Source organism: Bubalus bubalis, chromosome 5 (assembly GCF_019923935.1).
Source record: "Bubalus bubalis isolate 160015118507 breed Murrah chromosome 5, NDDB_SH_1, whole genome shotgun sequence".
Taxonomy (NCBI): domain Eukaryota; kingdom Metazoa; phylum Chordata; class Mammalia; order Artiodactyla; family Bovidae; genus Bubalus; species Bubalus bubalis.
The window spans coordinates 19483109-19503070 of record NC_059161.1 but is presented as its reverse complement, the minus strand read 5'-3'; the positions used below and the strand labels follow the sequence as shown (position 1 = coordinate 19503070).

General features: G+C 38.4%; 1 long non-coding RNA gene across 1 annotated transcript in view; it reads right to left on the bottom strand.

The window, feature by feature from the left end:
* Positions 1 to 19962, bottom strand: part of LOC123465785 — a 30196-nt gene extending 10234 nt beyond the window's left edge. The window contains exon 1 of the long non-coding RNA XR_006641077.1: positions 19046 to 19962. This is a non-coding gene — a long non-coding RNA (uncharacterized LOC123465785). The remainder of the gene's footprint in view (positions 1 to 19045) is intronic.

The window sequence follows — 19962 nt, the reverse complement described above, 5'->3', positions numbered from 1 at the left end:
ACACTGGAGTGGGTTGACATTTCCTTCTCCAATGCATGAAAATGAAAGTGAAAGTGAAGTCGCTCAGTCCTGTCCGACCCTCAGCGACCCCATGGACTGCAGCCTTCCAGGCTCCTCCATCCATGGGATTTTCCAGGCAAGAGTCCTGGAGTGGGGTGCCAAAGCTAGTCTGGTGATGCTGAATTCTCTTAGCTTTTGCTTGTCTGTAAAGCCTTTGATTTCTCCATCAAATCTAGATGAGAGCCTTGCTGGGAAGAGTATTCCTGGTTGTAGGTTTGAGCCTTTCATCACTTTGTTACCCCACTCCCTTCTGGTCTGCAGAGTTTCTGCTTACAATCTGCTGCTAGCCTTATGGGAGTTCCCTTATGTGTTATTTGTTGCTTTTCCCTTGTTTAATATTTTCTCTTTAATTTTTGTCAGTTTGATTACTGTGTGCTTTTATGTCTTGTTTCTTCTTGAGTTAATCCTGTATGGGACCCTCTGTGCTTCCTGGACTTGGGTGAGTTTCCTTCCCATGATAGGGAAGTTTTCAGTGATTACCTCTTGAAATATTCTGTCAGGCTCCTTCTCGGGCCCCTGTAGTGTGACTGTTACTATATGTGATGTCCCAAAGGTCTCTCAAACTGTCTTCATTTCTTTTTTCTTCATTCTGGTCTGTGGCGGATTCATTTCAATATTTGGCAAAACTAATACAATATTGTAAAGTTTAAAAATAAAATTAAAAAAAAAAGAAATTAAAAATATTTCGAACTAATGAAAATGAAAACACAACTTATCAAAGTATGAAGGATACATCAAAAGCAGTGCTTAGAGGGAAATTGACAGCATTGAATGCAGGTATTAGACAAGAAGAAAGATATAAAATCAGTAATCTAAATTCCCACCTTAGCAAACTGCAAAAATCAAGAGGAAATTAAATCCAAAGTAAGCATAAGAAAGAAAAAAAAGAATTATACCAGAAGTTAGTGAAATTGAAAACAAATCAATAGAGAAAATCAATACAATCAAATAATAGTTCTTTGAAAAATGCCAATAAAAGCAATATGCCTCTTGTTATTGTTCAGTCACTAAGTTGTGTCTGACTTTTTGCAGCCCCATGGACTACAGCATGCTGGGCTTCCCTGTCCTTCATTATCTCCCAGAGTTTGCTCAAACTTTTCTCTATTGACTCAGTGATGCTATCTAACCATCTCATCCCCTGCTGCCTGCTTCTTCTCTTGCCCTTAATCTTTCCCAGCATCAGGGTCATTTCCAGTGAGTTGGCTCTTTGCATCAGGTAGCCAAAGTATTGGTGCTTCAGGATCAGTCCTTCCAGTGAATATTCAGGGTTGATTTCCTTTAGGACTGACTGGTTTGATCTCCTTGTTGTTCAAGGGACTCTTGAGTCTTCTCCAGCACCACAACGGGAAAGCGTCGATTCTTCGGCACTCAGCCTTCTTTGTGATCCAACTTTCACATCCATACATTACTATTGGAAAAACCAGAGCTTTGCCTATTCGGACCTTTGTTGGCAAAGTGATGTCTCTACTTTTTAATATGACATTTAGGTTTGTCATAGCTTTCTTCCAAGGAGCAAGTGTCTTTTACTTTCATGGCTGTAATCACTATCCACAGTGATTTTGGAGCCTGAGAAAATAAAATCTGTCACTGTTTCCACTTTTTCCCCAACTTTTTGCCATGAAGTGATGGAACCGGATGCCATGATCTTAGTTTTTTGAATGTTGAGTTTTAAGCCAACTTTTTCACTTTCCTCTTTCACCTTCATCGAAAGGCTCTTTAGTTCCTCTTTGCTTTCTGCCATTGGGGTGGTGTCATCTGCATACCTGAGATTATTGATATTTTTCCTGGCAATCTTGAATCCAGTTTGTGATTCATCCAGCCCAGAATTTGCATGATGTACTCTGCATATGTGTTAAATAAGCAGGATGACAATATACGGCCTTGAGATACTCCTTTCTCAATTTTGAACTAGTCTATTATTCCACGTAAGGTTCTAACTGTTGCTTCTTGTCTTGCATTCAGGTTTCTCAGGTGGTCTGGTATTCCCATCTCTTTAAGAATTTTCCATAGCTTGTTGTGATCTACATAGTCAAAGGCTTTAGCGTAGTCAATGAAGCAGATTTTTTTTTTTTTTGCTTGCTTTTTCTATGATCCAGTGGATGTTGGCTATTTGATCTCTGGTTCCTCTACCTTTTCTAAATCTAGCTTGTATATCTCAAAGTTCTTGGTTCATATACTGTTAAAGCCTAGCTTGAAGGATTGAGCATTACCTTGCTAGCATGTGAAATAAGTGCAACTGTATGGTAGTTTGAACATTCTCTGGCATTGTGCCTCTAGTCAAGTTAAATAAGAAAAAAAAAGAGAACACAAATTATCAATATCAGAAATGAAAGAGGGAGCATCACTACAGGTCCAATAGATATAAAAAGGATAATAAAGGAATACAACAAACAATTCAATGCCTACAAATATGATCATCTTAGACAAATTCCTTGAAAGAGACAATTTGCCAAAATTTACTAAAGAAAAAGTATACAATCTGAATAGGTCTGTTACCTATTAAATAAATTTAATAAATGATTAATAACCCTTTATACTAGAAAGTACAAGGCTCATATGGGTTCACTGGTGAATTCTACTAAACATTCAAGGAAAAAATTATACCAGTTCTCTACAATCTGTTTTAGAAGGTAGCAGCAGAGAGAATACTTCCTAAACCATTCTATGAGGCCACTATTATTCTAATAATGTCTTTGTCTAGGTTTTGTTCTAAGAAGGGGGAAGCAGAAACTACAGACTGGTATCTCTCATGAACATAAATGCAAAATCCTCAACAATATATTAACAGATTGAACTGAACAATGTATAAAAAGAATTATACACCATGACCAAGTGGGATTAATTGCAGGTGGGCAAGGCTAGTTCAACACTTGAAAATCAGTTAATGTAACCCATCATATCAATAGGCAAAAAATAAAAATCACATGATCATATCAATAGATGCAGAAAAATAACTTGTCAAAGTCCAACACTTATTTGTGATCTAAAAAAAAAAAAAAACACCTCAGTTAACTGGAAATAAAGGGGAACTTCTTCAACTTGAGAAGTTCCTGACTATTTCTTTAAACTTTTTCTCCCTTTTCCCTCTACTTACTTCTGGGATACCTATTATCCTAATGGTGCTCCTCCTAAAAGAGTGAGATGGCTCTTGCAGAATTTCCCCATTTTTTAATGCTATTTCTCTTTTCTACTTATAACATTTTTAGATTTCTATTTTTGAGCACTCTAATTATTCTATGTGATCTGCTGTGTTTCAATGCTTTCTAATACATTCTTTATCTCATTGTATTCTTCAGCTCCAAAACTTGTTTGGTTTTTTTTTTAGAGTTTAAATCTCCATGACAAACTATTCCTTCTGTTCACTCATTTTATTTCTGAGCTCACTGAACTGACTTTTCTGAATTTTTTTGTTTGCTGAGTTTCTTCATGACCACTATTTTGAATTTTCTACTGCTGGATCATGGAAAAAGCAAAAGAGTTCCATAAAAACATCTATTTCTGCTTTATTGACTATGCCAAAGCCTTTGACTGTGTGGATCACAATAAACTGTGGAAAATTCTGAAAGATGGGAATACCAGGCCACCTGACCTGCCTCTTGAGAAGCCTGTATGCAGGTCAGGAAGCAACAGTTAGAACTGGACATGGAACAACAGACTGGTTCCAAATAGGAAAAGGGATACGTCAAGGCTATATATTGTCACCCTGCTTATTTAACTTATATGCAGAGTACATCATGAGAAACTCTGGGCTCAAAGAAGCACAAGCTGAAATCAAGATTGCCGGCAGAAATATCAATAACCTCAGATATGCAGATGATACCACCCTTATGGCAGAAAGTGAAGAGGAACTAAAGAGCCTCTTGATGAAAGTGAAAGAGGAGAGTGAAAAAGTTGGCTTACAGCTCAACATTCAGAAAACGAAGATCATGGCATCTGGTCCCATCACTTCATGGCAAATAGATAGGGAAACAGTGGCTGACTTTATTTTTCTGGGCTCCAAAATCACTGCAGATGGTGATTGCAGCCATGAAATTAAAAGATGCTTACTCCTTGGAAGGAACATTATGACCAACCTAGACAGAAGATTAAAAAGCAGAGACATTACTTTGCCAACAAAGGTCCGTCTAGTCAAGGCTATGGTTTTTCCAGTGGTCATGTATGGATGTGAGAGTTGGACTGTGAAGAAAGCTGAGTGCCGAAGAATTGATGCTTTTGAACTGTGGTGTTGGAGAAGACTCTTGAGAGTCCCTTGGCCTGCAAGGAGATCCAACCAGTCCATCCTAAAGGAGATCAGTCCTGGGTGTTCATTGGAAGGACTGATGTTGAAGCTGAAACTCCAATACTTTGGCCACCTCATGCAAAGAGTTGACTCATTGGAAAAGACCCTGATGCTGGGAGGGATTGGGGGCAGGAGGAGAAGGGGATGACAGAGGATAAGATGGTTGGATGATATCACCGACTCAATAGACATGGGTTTGGGTGGACTCCAGGAGTTAGTGATGGATAGGGAGGCCTGGCGTGCTGCGGTTCATGGGGTCACAAGAGTCAGACACGACTGAGCGAAAAAACTGAGCTGAACCAGTTAGACTGCAGTATTCCATGACTTTAATCTTGGTTTCTGGGGAATTGTCACTTTCTTCCTGTGGTACAGTATTACTCCAGTTCTTCATGGTACTGGATGAGTTGGTTCCTCTGCCAGCAAATCTGAAGTATTTATATCAACAGGTTAGAAGTTAGAGGCTTTCTGTTTTCCAGTTGGTGGCACTATAGAGTAAGTTTTTGGTTTCTTTCACCTGAGCTGCCTCTTGTTAAATCTGAGTTAGCACTTTCTACCTTCTGCTACCTCTTAGCTGTGGACGCCTGCCCGTGTTATTAGTTCTTGTGTCTCTGGGATCACTGGTGCCTCGCTTCTACCACTGTTCTGGGATCACCACCTGGTGCACCAGGATGGTGGGCTCTTCCCTTGTGTCTGGGATTCCTTGAGCCACAGGCTTAGCCACTGGAGGGGGAGAGTTAGGGAAAGTGGGATGCAGGGGTTGTGAGGGCACCTCTCTGTGTCCAATATCATAAGGTTAGTGGGCTCTGCCACTGCAGTTGAGGGGCAGTTGGCTAGAGTTGTGGGCGCATCAACAGCTGGAGGGATGGGGGTCCTAGGCCCGACTCCTGCTGTTGCCCAGTGGCCTGCAGCTACACATGCGCTGGAGCCATGTGCACTGCTTCCCCTGCTGCCACCGGATTCTCTGGGGCTGCGAGCTCAGCTGCCGTGGTGGGAAGGCCAGGACTGCAGGTACCACCTCTGCTATGTCCTCGGTTCTGCCTCCTATATTCCACTTCACTGACCTTTAGATGTACAGATATTTGGAATTCTCTGGCATCCTGGTGTGTTGAGCAGGGGCACCTTTGTTGAATTATGAATGTTTTACTGGTTATAGATTGAAAGGGAGAGAGAAAGGTAGCTTTTCACTCCACCATGTTGCTGACATCACTCCTCAGGAACTTCCTCAACTAAATAAAGAACATCTGCAAAAAACCTATAGCTAAAATCATACTTACTGTTGAGAAACTAAAAGCTTTCACACTAAGACTGGGTATAAGGCAAGGATATTCCCTCTCACCACTCCTTTTGAACACTGTACTGGAAAGTTCTAGGTAATGCAATAAGACATGAAAAGGAAATAAAAGATATACAGATTAGGGAGAAAGAAATAAAAATATCTTTGTTTGTAGATGACATGATCATAGAAAATCCAAAAGAACTGACCAAAAAAAAAAAAAAAAAAAAAAACCCTCCTGGGACAAATAAGCAATTATAACAACATTGCAGGATATAACACTAATGTACAAAAGTCAATTGCTTTTCTATATACCAGCAATGGACAAGTGGAATTTGAAATTAAAAACATAATACCATTTACATTAGTATCCCCAAAATGCAATACTCGATTATAATTCTAACGTGATATGTACAAGATCTATATGAGGAAAACTATAAATCTTAAAATTAACAAAATAAATAATTGGAGAGATATTCTATGTTCATGTATAGGAAGATTCAATATCAAGATTTCAGTTCTTCCCAACCAAAATCCCAGGCTGTGGATATGAACAAACTGTACAGTTTATATGGAGAGGCAAGAGGCCCAGAGGAGCCAACACAGTACTGAAGTAGAAGAAGAAAGCTGGAGAACAGACACCATCTCACTTTAAGACTTATGATAAAGCTATAATAATTAACGCAGTGTGGTATTGGCAAAAAATAGAAAAATAGGTCAGTGGAACAGAATAGAGGGCCCAGAAACAGACCAACAAAAATATTCGATATAAAGATCATGGAGTAATTCTCTCTAGGAGAGCAGTAAAGGGTGTTGGAACCCTTCCTTTGCCTTAAGGCACTGGCTAAAACTTCAGTATAATTTTGAATCAAAGTGGAGAGAGTGGACATCTTTGCTTTGTTCCCACTCAGAAGGAAAGCATTCAGCATTTTACCATTAAGGATGATATCAGCTAATGATTTCTTCAGGTTGAAGAAGTTCCCTTCTATTCCTATTTTGCTCCATTTTTTTCCTCCCCAAATCATGAAGGAGGTTCAGTTTTTCAGTGACTTCTACACATATTGAGATGACCATGTTTTAGTTTTGGTTTTGATTTGTCTGATAGGGTGAAATACAATGATTTTCAACTTCTGAACCAACCTTATATTCCTGGGATAAACACATTTGGTTTTAACTTATCCTTTCTGTACATTGCTATGTTCAATTTTCTAACACTTTAATAAAAGATTTTTGCATCATATTCATGAGACATATTAGCATATAGTTTTCTTTTCCTGTAGGGTCTTTTTCTGGTTTCGGTATTAGGGCATTGTTGGCCTTATAGAAATCGTTGGGCAGGGTTCCCTCCCCATTTTCTGGAAGAGTTTGTGTGTAGAATTGGTATTATTTCTTCCTTAAATATTGAGTAGAATTCCCAGTGAAGCAATCAGGGCCTGGGGATTTTGTTGTGGGAAAGTTTTCAGTGGCAGATTCAATCTCTTCAATAGATATAGGGCTATCTAGGTTCTCAGTTTCTTTTTGAGAGAATTTTGTTTGTGTCTTTTGGAAATTTGTCCATTTACTCTAAGTTATCTAATTTATTGGTAAAAATTGTGAATAATGTTCCCTTATTTGCTTCATAATATCTGCAGGATCTGTGTTGATGACTCCCTTTCATTTCTGAAGTTGGTAATTTGTTTTTCCTTTTCTAAACTGGTCTGGCTAGAGGTCAATCAGTATTATTGACCTTTTCAGAGGTTTTCAATGGTTTCATTGATTTTTCTATTTCAGTGATTAATGCTTTGATCTTTATTTTATTACTATATGTACTTTGAGCTTAATTTGCTTTTTTCAAAACAAATTTTTAAGGTGGAATCTTAGATCACTCATTTGAAACCTTTCTTTTTTTTTTTTTAATAAAAGCATTCAATTTTCCTCTAAGCACTGCTTTAGCTGCATCTCACAACTTTTGATAGGGTGTTTTTATTTCATTCAGTTAAAAATATTTTCTTAATTCTCTTGGAATTTCCTCTTTGACCTATGAATTATTTATTTCATTCAGTTAATATTTTCTTAATTCTCTTGGAATTTCCTTTTTGACCTATGAATTATTTACAAGTGTGTTTAAGTTTCTCACAATTAGGGATTTTCCAGATATGTGTCTGTTGATTTCTAATTTAATTCCATGGTGGCCACAGAGCAAACTTTGTATGATTTCTTTTATATTTTTTAAAAGTTTGTTTTATGGCCTAGAGTATAGTCTATCTTAGTAAATATTCTATATTTATATTGAAAAAATGTATGTTAAGTGTTAACATTCTATAGATGTCAATTAGGTCAAGTTGGTTGATACTATGGTTCAGGTCTTTCATATCCTTGGCTGAATTTTTATCTACTTGTTCTATCAATTACTCATTTATTGCATGACAATGGGTTTTTTCTTGCTTTTTTTATGCTTCACAATTTTTAAATGCAGAAATTGTATGCAGGAGGACAGTGGAGGCTGAAGTAAACAATACTATTTACAACCAGAAATGGGCATACTTTTTCTTTTGTCATGCCATTAGTATGGGTGTTGAGTCAGTCTAGTCAGCCATTGAACTGGGTTTGATTTTGTTGTTGCTGTGGACAACTTTAGTGCATCAAAGGCTTTAAATTCCTCCAGCTGTGGGCTGCTGCCACCTTATGCTTAGTTGTAAGAGTTGGGTGCCAGAAGGTATTTTCAGTATTCTCACTTCACCCTCAGCTTTCGGTAGTCTGAAATATCTAGTCAGCTGCATATCTACCATCTGTATTCTTTCTCCTTCCCTATCAATAAGACTGCTACTGCTTATTTCTCAGAGTGAGGCTCATAGTGAGAGTGGGATAGAGCTCTTCATGCTTTTGGGTTACTCTGAGGTGGAAATTTCTCAACATTCCTGCATCCTCCCAGCTCCCCCAGATGTCAGCCAAACCCTGCCTTGTGTGAGAGGAAATATGTCCTGAGTGGGAACTTCCTGTCCTGCCCTCAAGGGACAAGAGACCTCTGCTTTGTGTCGGCGCAGGGTCCTGCGCTCAGGGGCTCCCTGTCCTTCCCCAGGGGCAGATGGGTTTTACTTTCACTCCTCCTCCAAAGGCAGTGGATGTGTCCCTAGGCCCAGGAGAGGAGGAGAGAACAGAAAAGCTTTCTGCTCGTCCCCCAGTGGCTTAAGGACTTTTCTTTGTATGAAATAAGGGTCTAGGGAAGTGGCAGGCTTTCATTTCTGTGTACCACTGAGGAAGGAGCTCTCTGTTCTCAATTTGTCTAACAGCACCCAGTTAATGAAAGAGTACATGAGTGAAACATGTTCTTGGGTCTGATGCTAAAATGTCATACCAGCTCACTTTTAGAATTTGTTAATTTTAGCTGTTTTCTTCTTATCTGCATTTATGGTGGCTGCCTCTTCCTCAGTTGTTCTATCAAAAGCAAAACAGTTGGTGTGTCTTACAGGGGCTTGTCATTCTTTGGAATCTGCCTTACTTTGCTGACATGCAACTTCTGCTATCTGATGGCTTTTTTAAAAAGTACAACTTTGCAGATTATTTAGCATTTTCTTTTTGTTAGTGTAGAAACAATATTCTGTTGCTATTTTCTCTATCTTAAGTGGAAGCAGAACTTTCTGGGAGTTTAGTTTTAAATTATTTACTAGGAACATTTCTTCTTTAGCACTTTGTTGGTACTCAGATAAAGATAAAGAAGTTTGCATGGTTCCCTTGATTGTCTTCTCTCCCCTGGTGGGTGCCAGGGCTCCTTGGTCATAAACTGTGAAGTGGGCACAGAGCCAACAGCTGAAACAAGGCTGTGATAAGTCTGGGAGAGCTTTGGTGATTCTTTGTATTATCCATCCTGAAAACTTAGGTACCAAACTGTAATCCATAATAGCATAGACTCAGGGGTGGTTCCAAGGGAACAGAAATGGAAGATAGAAATTTTTCTAAGCTAAAGTCAGACCACTTGGGAACCCTATCTGCCTTTAGTGGGAATTCTTAGATGACTACTAGAATTACAAATGTTAAATTAATATTTGAATAAATGAATAAAGAGTAGGAGAAAAAGGTGTGTGTGTACTACGTCATGTCCAACTTTGCAACCCTATGGATTGTAGCCTGCCAGGCTCTTCTGTTCATGGAATTTTCCAAGCAAGGATACTAGAGCAGGATGCCATTTCCTGACCCAGCAACTCAACCATTGGCAGGAGGATTTTTTACCACTGTGAAACCTGGGAAGTTCAGGAGAAAAAGGTACAGAAAGGCCAATTTGCCTATTCTAATCCTGAGACAGGTGTTAATGGGTTGAGATCATCTTTGGGGATATGCCTCAGACAGGGAGGAAGGCAGAGACAGAATATCTTTATCAATAAAGTGTTAAGGATTATAATATTCCTTTGAAAGTTTAAAATTATCTCCCCAAGTGAACATTTTCAAATTTTACATTTTTGAAAGGTTTTACCATCGAACACTATATACACCAAGTTAGATTCCAATGGAAGACAGTCTCTTAGAAAATAAAACAAAGTTAAAGACACATTGCCTAATATCAGGGACCTGTGAAAGAGGATATTTATCCTGCACAGAACTAGTTACATGACATTTATATTTTAAGGAATAATCATTTAACCTTTTTGCTGCAGCTATCACTCTCAACTCATTGCGAGAAATACTTGGTTAGGTTTTAAAATTGGAACTTTTATAGCAGTATCAGAGGAATAAATTTCCTAGTGTATAAATCGGTAATACCACGGTCTGTCAGATCACACTTGAGCTCAAATCTAACACAACACTTGAGACTAAGCATAAAGATCAAGGCTCAGCAGATGTGGACTATGGCTGAAGACGCTAAGCGGGCTCTGTCAGGCAAAGGGGCATTAATTTCATACAACCTGTGTGATGATGTGACTTTTCCAGCAGTATGACACAAGTTATGAGTACCAACCCAGAAACGGAGCTCAAAACTGGTTTACATACAGAGAACTACAGCTAACTAGCTGAGAAAAGGCTTAACTGGTCTGTATAACAATCCTCTAACCCAACATATATAAATGAAATTTTAGCTCAACTGTAACTATGAAGTGAGATTTAAAATTGGAATTTAAGGGTTACAAAACAGTAACTTCAGAGTAAGGGATATGTTATCCACAGGAAAGGAGTTTTATTAACAAATTCCTGGGGTTTATGCAAAGATTGGTACAAAGTTGCAGTAGGAAGAAAAAAATAAAGGACAAAAGGAGAAAGATTGATTTAAAGGACAAGAAGAAAACACACAAGTGAATCTTACCCTGGAGTGAGGAAGGCACTTGTAATACCTCTTGGAGAGTCACTGTTGATAGGCATCAATAATGTTTACATTTAGCACACAACCCCCTGCATGTAGAGGTACCCAACAGTTTTTGAAATTATATGCTCTGTGCTCCCAATTAGATGGTGAGCTACTTGATTATATACTTTTCTATATTCTCCCCTTCACCTAACACAGTATTGGGGATTAGTATTTGCTCAAAATTCATTAGTTAATTGACTTCTCTGCCTTTGGCATCTTCAGTGAAGCACAATTCACAAGGCGGAGTCGTCTTTCAGAAACATGTGAGCTGCTCACGCTCTCAAAATGGACAAAGACAAAGAAGATGAGAGCGAGATGAGAAGGAAGGGGTGCAAACGTTTTACCAAATTAATGAGGGGCTACTAGTGCCTACAATGTGCTGCAAAATACAAAAACATTCGTAAGCTCATCTCGGAGAGGCTTGAGCTGGTCTATAGGGATTAGAATAGTTGCTGGATTTATGGTACCCTGGGAACCTCTATTTGTCAAGTGCCATGGAGGCAGCCCTGACACTGGCACAGGTGAAGATGAATTTTCATTCAGAGCAGTGAGCCTTCTGACTCCATTAATCCTCAGGGTTTTGATGATGAATTTCTTTCTTTTTTTATTTTATTTATTTTCACTCTAATGCCTCCTCCCACTGCCCTGAAACAGCGTGCAAGGAACAGAACAGATGGTGCTTTACGTGGAAGATCGAGGGCTCATGAGGATACAAAGCCTGCCCACTCTGAAATCACATGACTGCACGTGCAAGGAAAAGCCTTGATTTCCCCTGGGAGACACAGATGCAATGATGTTAGTATTCCCAGTGGAGGGGGAGGAGGAGAGGACTAACAGGCCATTTACAAGGAAGACCACACTTACACTAATACACTCTTCAGCAAAGACCATGTTTAATCACAAAATAACAGGAGGACAGATACCTGAAAGTTCAAAAACACCAAAATAAAACAGAGGCAAATGAAGGTTTAGTATGCCACTATGCAAAATGCATTTTGAACAAACCAGTAGGGACATACAGTAGTAGAACACTGGCCTCTAGTTAACCTGCCATTGGCTCTGACCCAGTTTTAATCGGAAGAAGGCAGGATTTACAACCTGCTTAAGGATGGAGTTTGACAACTGCTATAATCAGAAGAGCTGTCAACACAAGGACAGCTGTCAAGCCAAACTGTAATTCATAAAAAATAATAGCTAAGCCCCCAAGACATCCCCAACACTGTGTGCAATCACTGGATTTAACCATACTTAGAGTGTCATGAAAGTTCTAAGAACAGGTTAAGGGTCCTAAAATAAAATCAAATCAACAAATAGCTATTGAATGTCTATTAAATAAAAAATTCAATAATATTAAGTGATTAAATGGATAAAATATGCCCAGCAGAGTCCCTGGCATATAGTAGGTGCTTAATAAATTGTAAAGTATCAACATTATTATTACGAGCAAAACTCTGTTTTGACAGTCTTAAAATTGGGCAAAAGTCTAGTGACCTAGTAAGAAAATCTAAATTAAAAATTGCACCTTTAAAGTATTAATTCATGAAATATTTCTGAGTTGTCAGAATATTTTAGTTTTATATATTTGTAATGCCAAAACCTCTAATACTATTTGAGTGTTTAATTATTTTGATTATAACATATACGGTATTAGTCTTGTTATTTCTACAATAACATGAGAGAAAGAGATCATTTTACTAGATTAATCTTGGGCAGGATTCCTAATTCAAGGATAAATAATTTTTATGAGTATCTAGTGACTCTTAATGAACAGAAATAGGAATATCAAGGCACATAAATGAACATATATGTGTGTGTTTACTCACAAGTACAGTCTTGAAAAATAGCCTGACCCACTGATCAGGGTGACCAAGGATAAAAGATTTTCATTTATTTCTATAAAAGATTATCTTCCAAAAAATTATGTGTGCTTTAAAAGGATACTAGGACTGTAATTATTTATGGAGTTATGAAAAGACTGGAAGTAGAGTTAGAAGACCTGGACAAGTATTTTGGCTCTGCCACCTACAACACGTTACCCTGTCAAGGTCACTTCACCTCTCCGGACTTCAGTTTTTTATCTGTAAAAATAGGAAAACAGGGCCTAGCTAAGGCATCTGTTGGAAACATTAAAAGATTATATGTATGAAAACAGTAACACCACCATCTTATCTATCAAGGTTTGAATTTGTGTGTGTGTGTGTGTAAACTTTATTTGAGTATAAAATACATACAAAAGAGTACCAAAATAAAAAACTTTCTTAAGATGAATTTATCCATGTAACTGGCACACAGATCAAGAGTCAGATCATTATTAGAATCTCAGAAGCACTCTCACCCTGTTCAGCCCTTTTAGATGCTACCTACCCAGTTCCCCAAGGTGACCAACATCCTGTGTGCTAATGCTGGAGATGAGTTCTTCCTGTTTTTGATCTTCATATAAATGGAAGCATGCAGTACATACTTCTTTTGTGTCTAGCATCCTGAACTCAGCATGTTTATGAGATTCATCATCTTACACTCAGTGTTTCTTTTGCAATTCCATTTCGTATCTTTCTGCAGTGCCTTTTAGAACTGCCTTTCAGTTCACCATGGTTGTTTTTTTTAATTTGTGCAAGTTCTGCACTTTAACCTATTCATATCGTATTTTTCTGTAGCTTTTCATTTATTGAAATTCTATTTCATTCTCTTTGAAATTCCCTTGTTCTTTTTTGGAGTGTCTTGTTCTTGTGTTTTTGAATCCTTGATTTTACACAAATTTTTTTCCTGATAATTTCTATCCAGTAGTTTTACTTAAACTCCTTAAAGTCTAATCCTGTGGTTTACTGTGTCTGCTGACATTCACTCAAGTGTATTCTGTAAGTTTGAAAGGTGAGCTCATTTTCAGCAGAACTTCTTTCTGTAGGAATTTTGTGCTCTATTAGTTAAGGGACAGAAGTTTAGCATTTGCTTCTGCCAGGCCCTTTAGGGGTAACCAGCTGAGTGTACTTACTATGTTAATTTCTCAACATGAGAATTTCTGAAACAATATAAATTTAAACCCCAAACTTGCTTGAGATGGAGCTTTTTTTTTTTTTCCACCCACATTCTGGTCTGGGGCAGATAACCTTGTCCTTCCTTACACTACTAGGTCAATTTTTTCTAAGCTATTTTTTTTTTCCCCTACTGGGGATGCAGTCCTTAGAGGGTCTTGGTTTATGTGCAGGGTCTCAGTTCCAACTTCCATTCTTCATGAAGCATCATTTCCAGGGTTTGCTGGCACTGAAATCCAAGCCCACAGTTTTCCCAGATTAGATACATTCAACGACTCACACACCAGCACTATGGTTACCAGGTCCTTATTTATTTAGGGTGGGAGGTGAAGGACACCCAATGTCCGAGAACATCTGTTAGCTTAAAAAACATGTTTGGTATATTTATCCAGCAAATAGTTGATGTTCATTAAATATCTGAATGCCGCTGCTGCTAAGTCACTTTAGTCGTGTCCGACTCTGTGCGACCCCATAGATGGCAGCCCGCCAGGCTCCCCCGTCCCTGGGATTCTCCAGGCAAGAACACTGGAGTGGGTTGCCATTTCCTTCTCCAATGCATGAAAGTGAAAAGTGAAAGTGAAGTCGCTCAGTCGTGTCCGACTCTTAGCGACCCCATGGACTGCAGCCCACCAGGCTCCTCCGTCCATGGGATTTTCCAGGCAAGAGTACTGGAGTGTATTGCCGTTGCCTTCTCCAATATGTGAATGAATCAATTACAATTAAGAAGTTAAGTGGTATTTACAATACTAATAGAGCCTATATAATATTTAGATTTTAAATCATTTAAATTTAATTTTCAAATAGGGAATATGGTTCCAAATACAGAAGTCATTAAAGGGTTTATAGGAAAAAACTTTCATTCTGTGCTTGTATTCGAGCTCCACACTTCCTCCCTTAGGCAATCAACATTCACTTTTGTGTATCTTTCATTTACTAGCAAATATATACAGATATATTCATGGCAGCACAGTATATATACTATTCTTCCCTTTACACCTTTCCCTTAACAATATATCTTAGAGAATTTTTTCGTATCAGAACAAAAAGAAAATATAGCTTATTTTGAAGCCAGTCAGAAAGACCTTCGAATAATGTCAACCCTGTTACTATTCAGAAATGAAGTTTACATATATCAAATTAAATGGACACATTCCCATGTTGGTAAAGGCATTTACCCCAAATGGTTAACTACAGATGACAGAATGACTCATCTACATTCTCAAGGGCACATTTAGTCTGGTGTAACTGTTTCTACAGTTTCTGGATGGAGAAATGAAAACACAACACGTGCCACAGAGCAGGTACTAAAAAATGTCTACTGAATGAAAAGAGGATTGAGGGGATGGAAATAAGAACTAATAATTTGCTTTCTTTTTAGACATGCCACACATTTCCTAAACTTGTGTATGTATAAATAATACTTTTTTTTTTTTTAGATTTTTGCTAATTATTTTAAATTAGAGGACAACTGTTTTACAATATTGTGTTGGTTTCTGCCCTATTTCAACATGAATCAGCTATAGGTACATGTATGTCCCCTCCCTCCTGAACCTCCCTCCCACCCCATCCCACCCCTCTAGGTAGTCACAGAGCATTGGATTTGAGCTCCCTGCATCTGATTCAATCTCTCACTTAACCTTTTTGATCCAATGAAACTTGTTTAAGAAGAGAGAAACTAAAACATATTTTCCACATATGAGGAGTTTAGAAGGACTAGGATATTGTTCCAAGGACAGTTTTGTTTCCAGCTGAGGATTAACAGAGCATTTAACGGGACTTCCCTGTAGCTCAGATGGTAAAGAATCTGCCTGCAATGCAGAAGAGCTGGGTTCAATCCCTGGGTCAGGAAGATCCTCTGGAGAAGGGAATGGCAATCCATTCCAGTATTCTTGCCTGGAGAATCCCATGGACAGAGGAGCCTGGCAGGCTACAGCCCACTGGGTTGCAAGAAGTCGGACAGGACTGAGAGACTAACATTAACAACATGAGCATTTAACAATATGATCAATCTCTGATAAAATTAACACAGTATCTTTTTCTTCTTAGATGAAGTGTTTCCTTCCTTCTGCTCCTGATAAGCAGATCTTGCTTTCTAAGCAGTTCTGTTTTGCTTCACTAGGAAGCTGAGTGGTCCCTTCACACCTGCACTTTGACTGCACTTTGTCAGTCACCATGGTCCCCAGACCCTAATGCAGCCCTTGAATGGCTCACTGAAAGCTGATGAACCTCAAGCATGTTCATAACAGTTCCAATGGAGTCCCACGAATCTACTTACACTGCTTATGCAACACACTTTTAAAAGAATTTTACTGTGAGGAACTCCCTCCTTTTCAAAGGAGGTTGCATTGGCAGAGTTCTCTTTTTAAGCAGAGCGGTACACTCTGGACCTTATGGCACATATTTTGAAACAAAAGTCAGTTTGCTTCTTGAAGCCAGGCGTCAGGAATAAGGCGCAGCCCCGAATTTTTTGGTGACGACCTCACAATCACTGTTGGAGTGCCTGACTTAATGCCTGGTTCAAACAGGTAAGAAGGAAGCTGAGAAAAGTTTTTTCCTAGACTGAAAATCAGAGTTCAGAGTAGCCAGCGTTTGGTGATGTTAGAGGAGCTATATGACAGACTTATATGAACATGTTTGCAGAGTGAGAGATGTGAGCACTGTGGAAAGTGGGAGGGGAAGGCATTTGTTTTCCTCTCCTTTCCTGGTAAATTTAGAGATAATGGGTTTGAATTTCTGGCTCTGTTAGGTAAGTTTACTAACTTCTTTGAGTTTTGATTTCCTCATTTATAAATTGCAGAAAACAATAACTACTTCAGAGGGCTGTTTATAGAAAGGAGCCTTGAGATTTCTTGTATACTGTGATGGGCACACCTTTCAAAGGTATTTGTAACAAAATGTACACATATGCATATGTGTGTGTGTGTGTGTATATATATATATATGCAACTTAACTATTTTAAGTACAGAAACAGAAGAATATAAAGGCTAATAAAACAAGTTTTTGGCTATTACAAGTAATGCTGCAGTACATGTTCTTAATTATGTTTCATTATACACATGTTGGGGAGTATTTCCAGGGACTATACTAGAAGTGAAATAGCCAGGTTGTAGGGTATGTGTACCCAATACCTTCAACCTAGATTTTTGCCAAATTCCCCTCCAAAGTGATGCAATGGTTGGACATTCCCAATAGCAGTATATGAGAGTTTTTGTTCCTCCACATCTCAGTTCTATTCTTTGCACATGTTGCATGCATGCTGTGTGTATGCTAAATCGCTTCAGTTGTGTCCAACTCTTTGCGACCCCTTGGACTGTAGCCCATCAGGCTCCTCTGCCCATGGGATTCTCCAGGCAAGAATACTGGAGTGGGTTGCCATGCCCTCCTCCAGGGGATCTTCCCAACCCATGGATCAAAACTGCATCTCCGGTGGCTCCTGCATTGCAGGTGGGTTCTTTACTGCTGAGCCACCGGGGAAGCCCTGGTGCACATATTTACATGTTGCCAATCTATGTGAAGTTATATCTGAATGTTTTAATCTGCATCCCCTAATTATTGTTGGGAGACATTTCTCCAAGGGATTCTCATGTTTCTGTACACCGTGTGACCAGAGGTAAAGATAGCTTTTATGCTAGACTGTCTTTCAAAAGATGTTAATATAGTGAATGACCTTTGTCAATGGAGGTACTGCTTCCTTCTAGAATAGAAGGCAGGTTTGTTTATTGTCCAGTATGATAGACATGTGTTCTCCAGGGCAAAGGTTGGGCAGGTCTGCTGGCAGCTTATTATCAAAGGCTGGAGTTCCCTAAGCTTAGGATTTCTAAGCCATGACACTATGTGTCTAAGATCTGCTGGGGCTTCTCTTTGTAGCTCCTATGGGACTCAAGGGGAAATGACACAAACATGAAGCTCATGCTGCTTGCTGTGCTGTGAGCAATAGTCTTTTGTCTCTGATCCATGAGTTTTGTGTCTTTTGCCATAAAACTGCATCAGGCTAATTGGTAAGAGTTCAAGTAGTGTATGATCTCAGACTATTCCTAGGTCTTGGAAGTTATTGGTGAGGGTGAGCATCTTGTTTATTGGTTATTTGGCTCTTTTTCATTTGTGAGCTATCTGTTTTTTGGGGTCTATTTTTTTCCATTTGATTGTTTCTTATTGACTGGGAGATGTTCTTGATATATACTAGTTTAAATATTGATGGCTGTCTTTTATTCAACTGTGTATGCGTGTGTGCGCACGCTTAGTCGCTTCAGTCGCATCCAACTCTTTGCGACGCTATGCACTGCAGCCCACCACGCTTCTCTGTCCGTAAGATTCTCCAGGAAAGAATACTGGAGTGGATTCCCATGCCCTCCTCTAGAGGATCTTCCTGACCCAGGGATCAAACCCACATTTCCTGCATTGCAGGAGGATTCTTTACCCACTGACCCACCTGGGAAGCCCTTATTCAACCATGTTCATATCCAAATAGAATAAAAGTAGCAATACTTTTTCTAGTACTTCACAGTTTCCAAAGTACTTTATTATCTCTTACCTCTTACCAATAGCTCCTTAAGAGCCATATTACTTCCATTTTACAGATTATCCTCTATTTTACAGATTATTTAAGTGAAAATTACTTAACGAGGCTAATCAGTTAATAGAAGAAATAAATTAAAAAATCAAATCTATTTTTCTTCACATCAAGAAAGTATTTCTTACAGGAGAGATTCTAGCTCCTAAGTAACAATGGTTAGAATCTTAGTTGTCACATAACAGGAATGAAATAATGAAGTTTCAAAAGGGGATTGGAGGAACCTTCATTTCTGTTGACTGTGTAGAAATGCTCAATTCATTATGAATGTGTCCATAAGAATTTTAACATATAATCAACTTTAGAGGTTATGAATCTATTTTTTAAACATAAAGTTATTGTAGCTCTGCTGCTGCTAAGTCACTTCAGTCGTGTCCGACTCTGTGTGACCCCATAGCCGGCAGCCCACCAGGCTCCGCCTAGTGGTTGGCATTTTTCCAAGCGCTATGTAGTGTTGGACAAAGCTGAGATCAGCAAATAAAGTCAAATATAATTAGTAATAATTTAAAAACATCTTACCATAATGTAGAGCTGTTTGACCTTCATTGTCCTATAAAAGAAACAAAGAATCTAAGTTATTGCAAAAGTATAAAAATATATAAGCTATAGCAAATATCTGATATACCAAAGTTCCATAGGTTTACCAGCTACAGGAAAAGAAGCCAGTTCTTTAAGCCTCACAGTAACCTCTGACCAAACTCTCCATCTTGGAGAAAAGGAGAAGGTTGAACGGTAACTTGTGCACTGCGGCAGCCACAGAGTGACAGGGTGACTAGATCTGCAGATATTAAACCAAAGGGAATCCTTTAAAATGTGACAGTTTGATTACCCAATTAGTGGCAGAAAAATGGCCATTTATCATGGCCAGTATTATAATTTTTTTAAGTACATTCCCAAAATCTATCTAAGAAGTCTATGATTTATAGTAAGAATTAGTAGCTTTGTAACCCATTTTCAAAGGTTCAGATTCCAGGCTTATAACACAAAGTTTCCTAAGCATATCAAATATTATACAGAAATGTGATTTCAAGGCACACAAAATCTCTACAAGTTGTTAAGGCAAAAATTCCCACATATACTCAGGAAAATCCAACTGTTCAGCTAAATTTTTATTTCTTTAAAATAAAAATATTTTAACTATATAAACTAATTATCGATGAATACTTTTTCACGATGCTATTTCTTTTTAATTCAATTTTTATTTTACATTGGAGTAGTTGATTTACAATGTTAGTTTCAGCTGTATAGCAAAGTGATTCTGTTATACATATATCTATTTTTCAGATTCTTTTCCCATAGGTTATTATAGAACATTGAGCAGTTCTCTGTACATATTGTTGGTTATCTGTTTTATTATATATAGTAGGATGTGTATGTTAATCCCCAAACTCCTAATTGATCCCTCCTCCTCTCCTCTTTGGTAACCATTAAGTTTG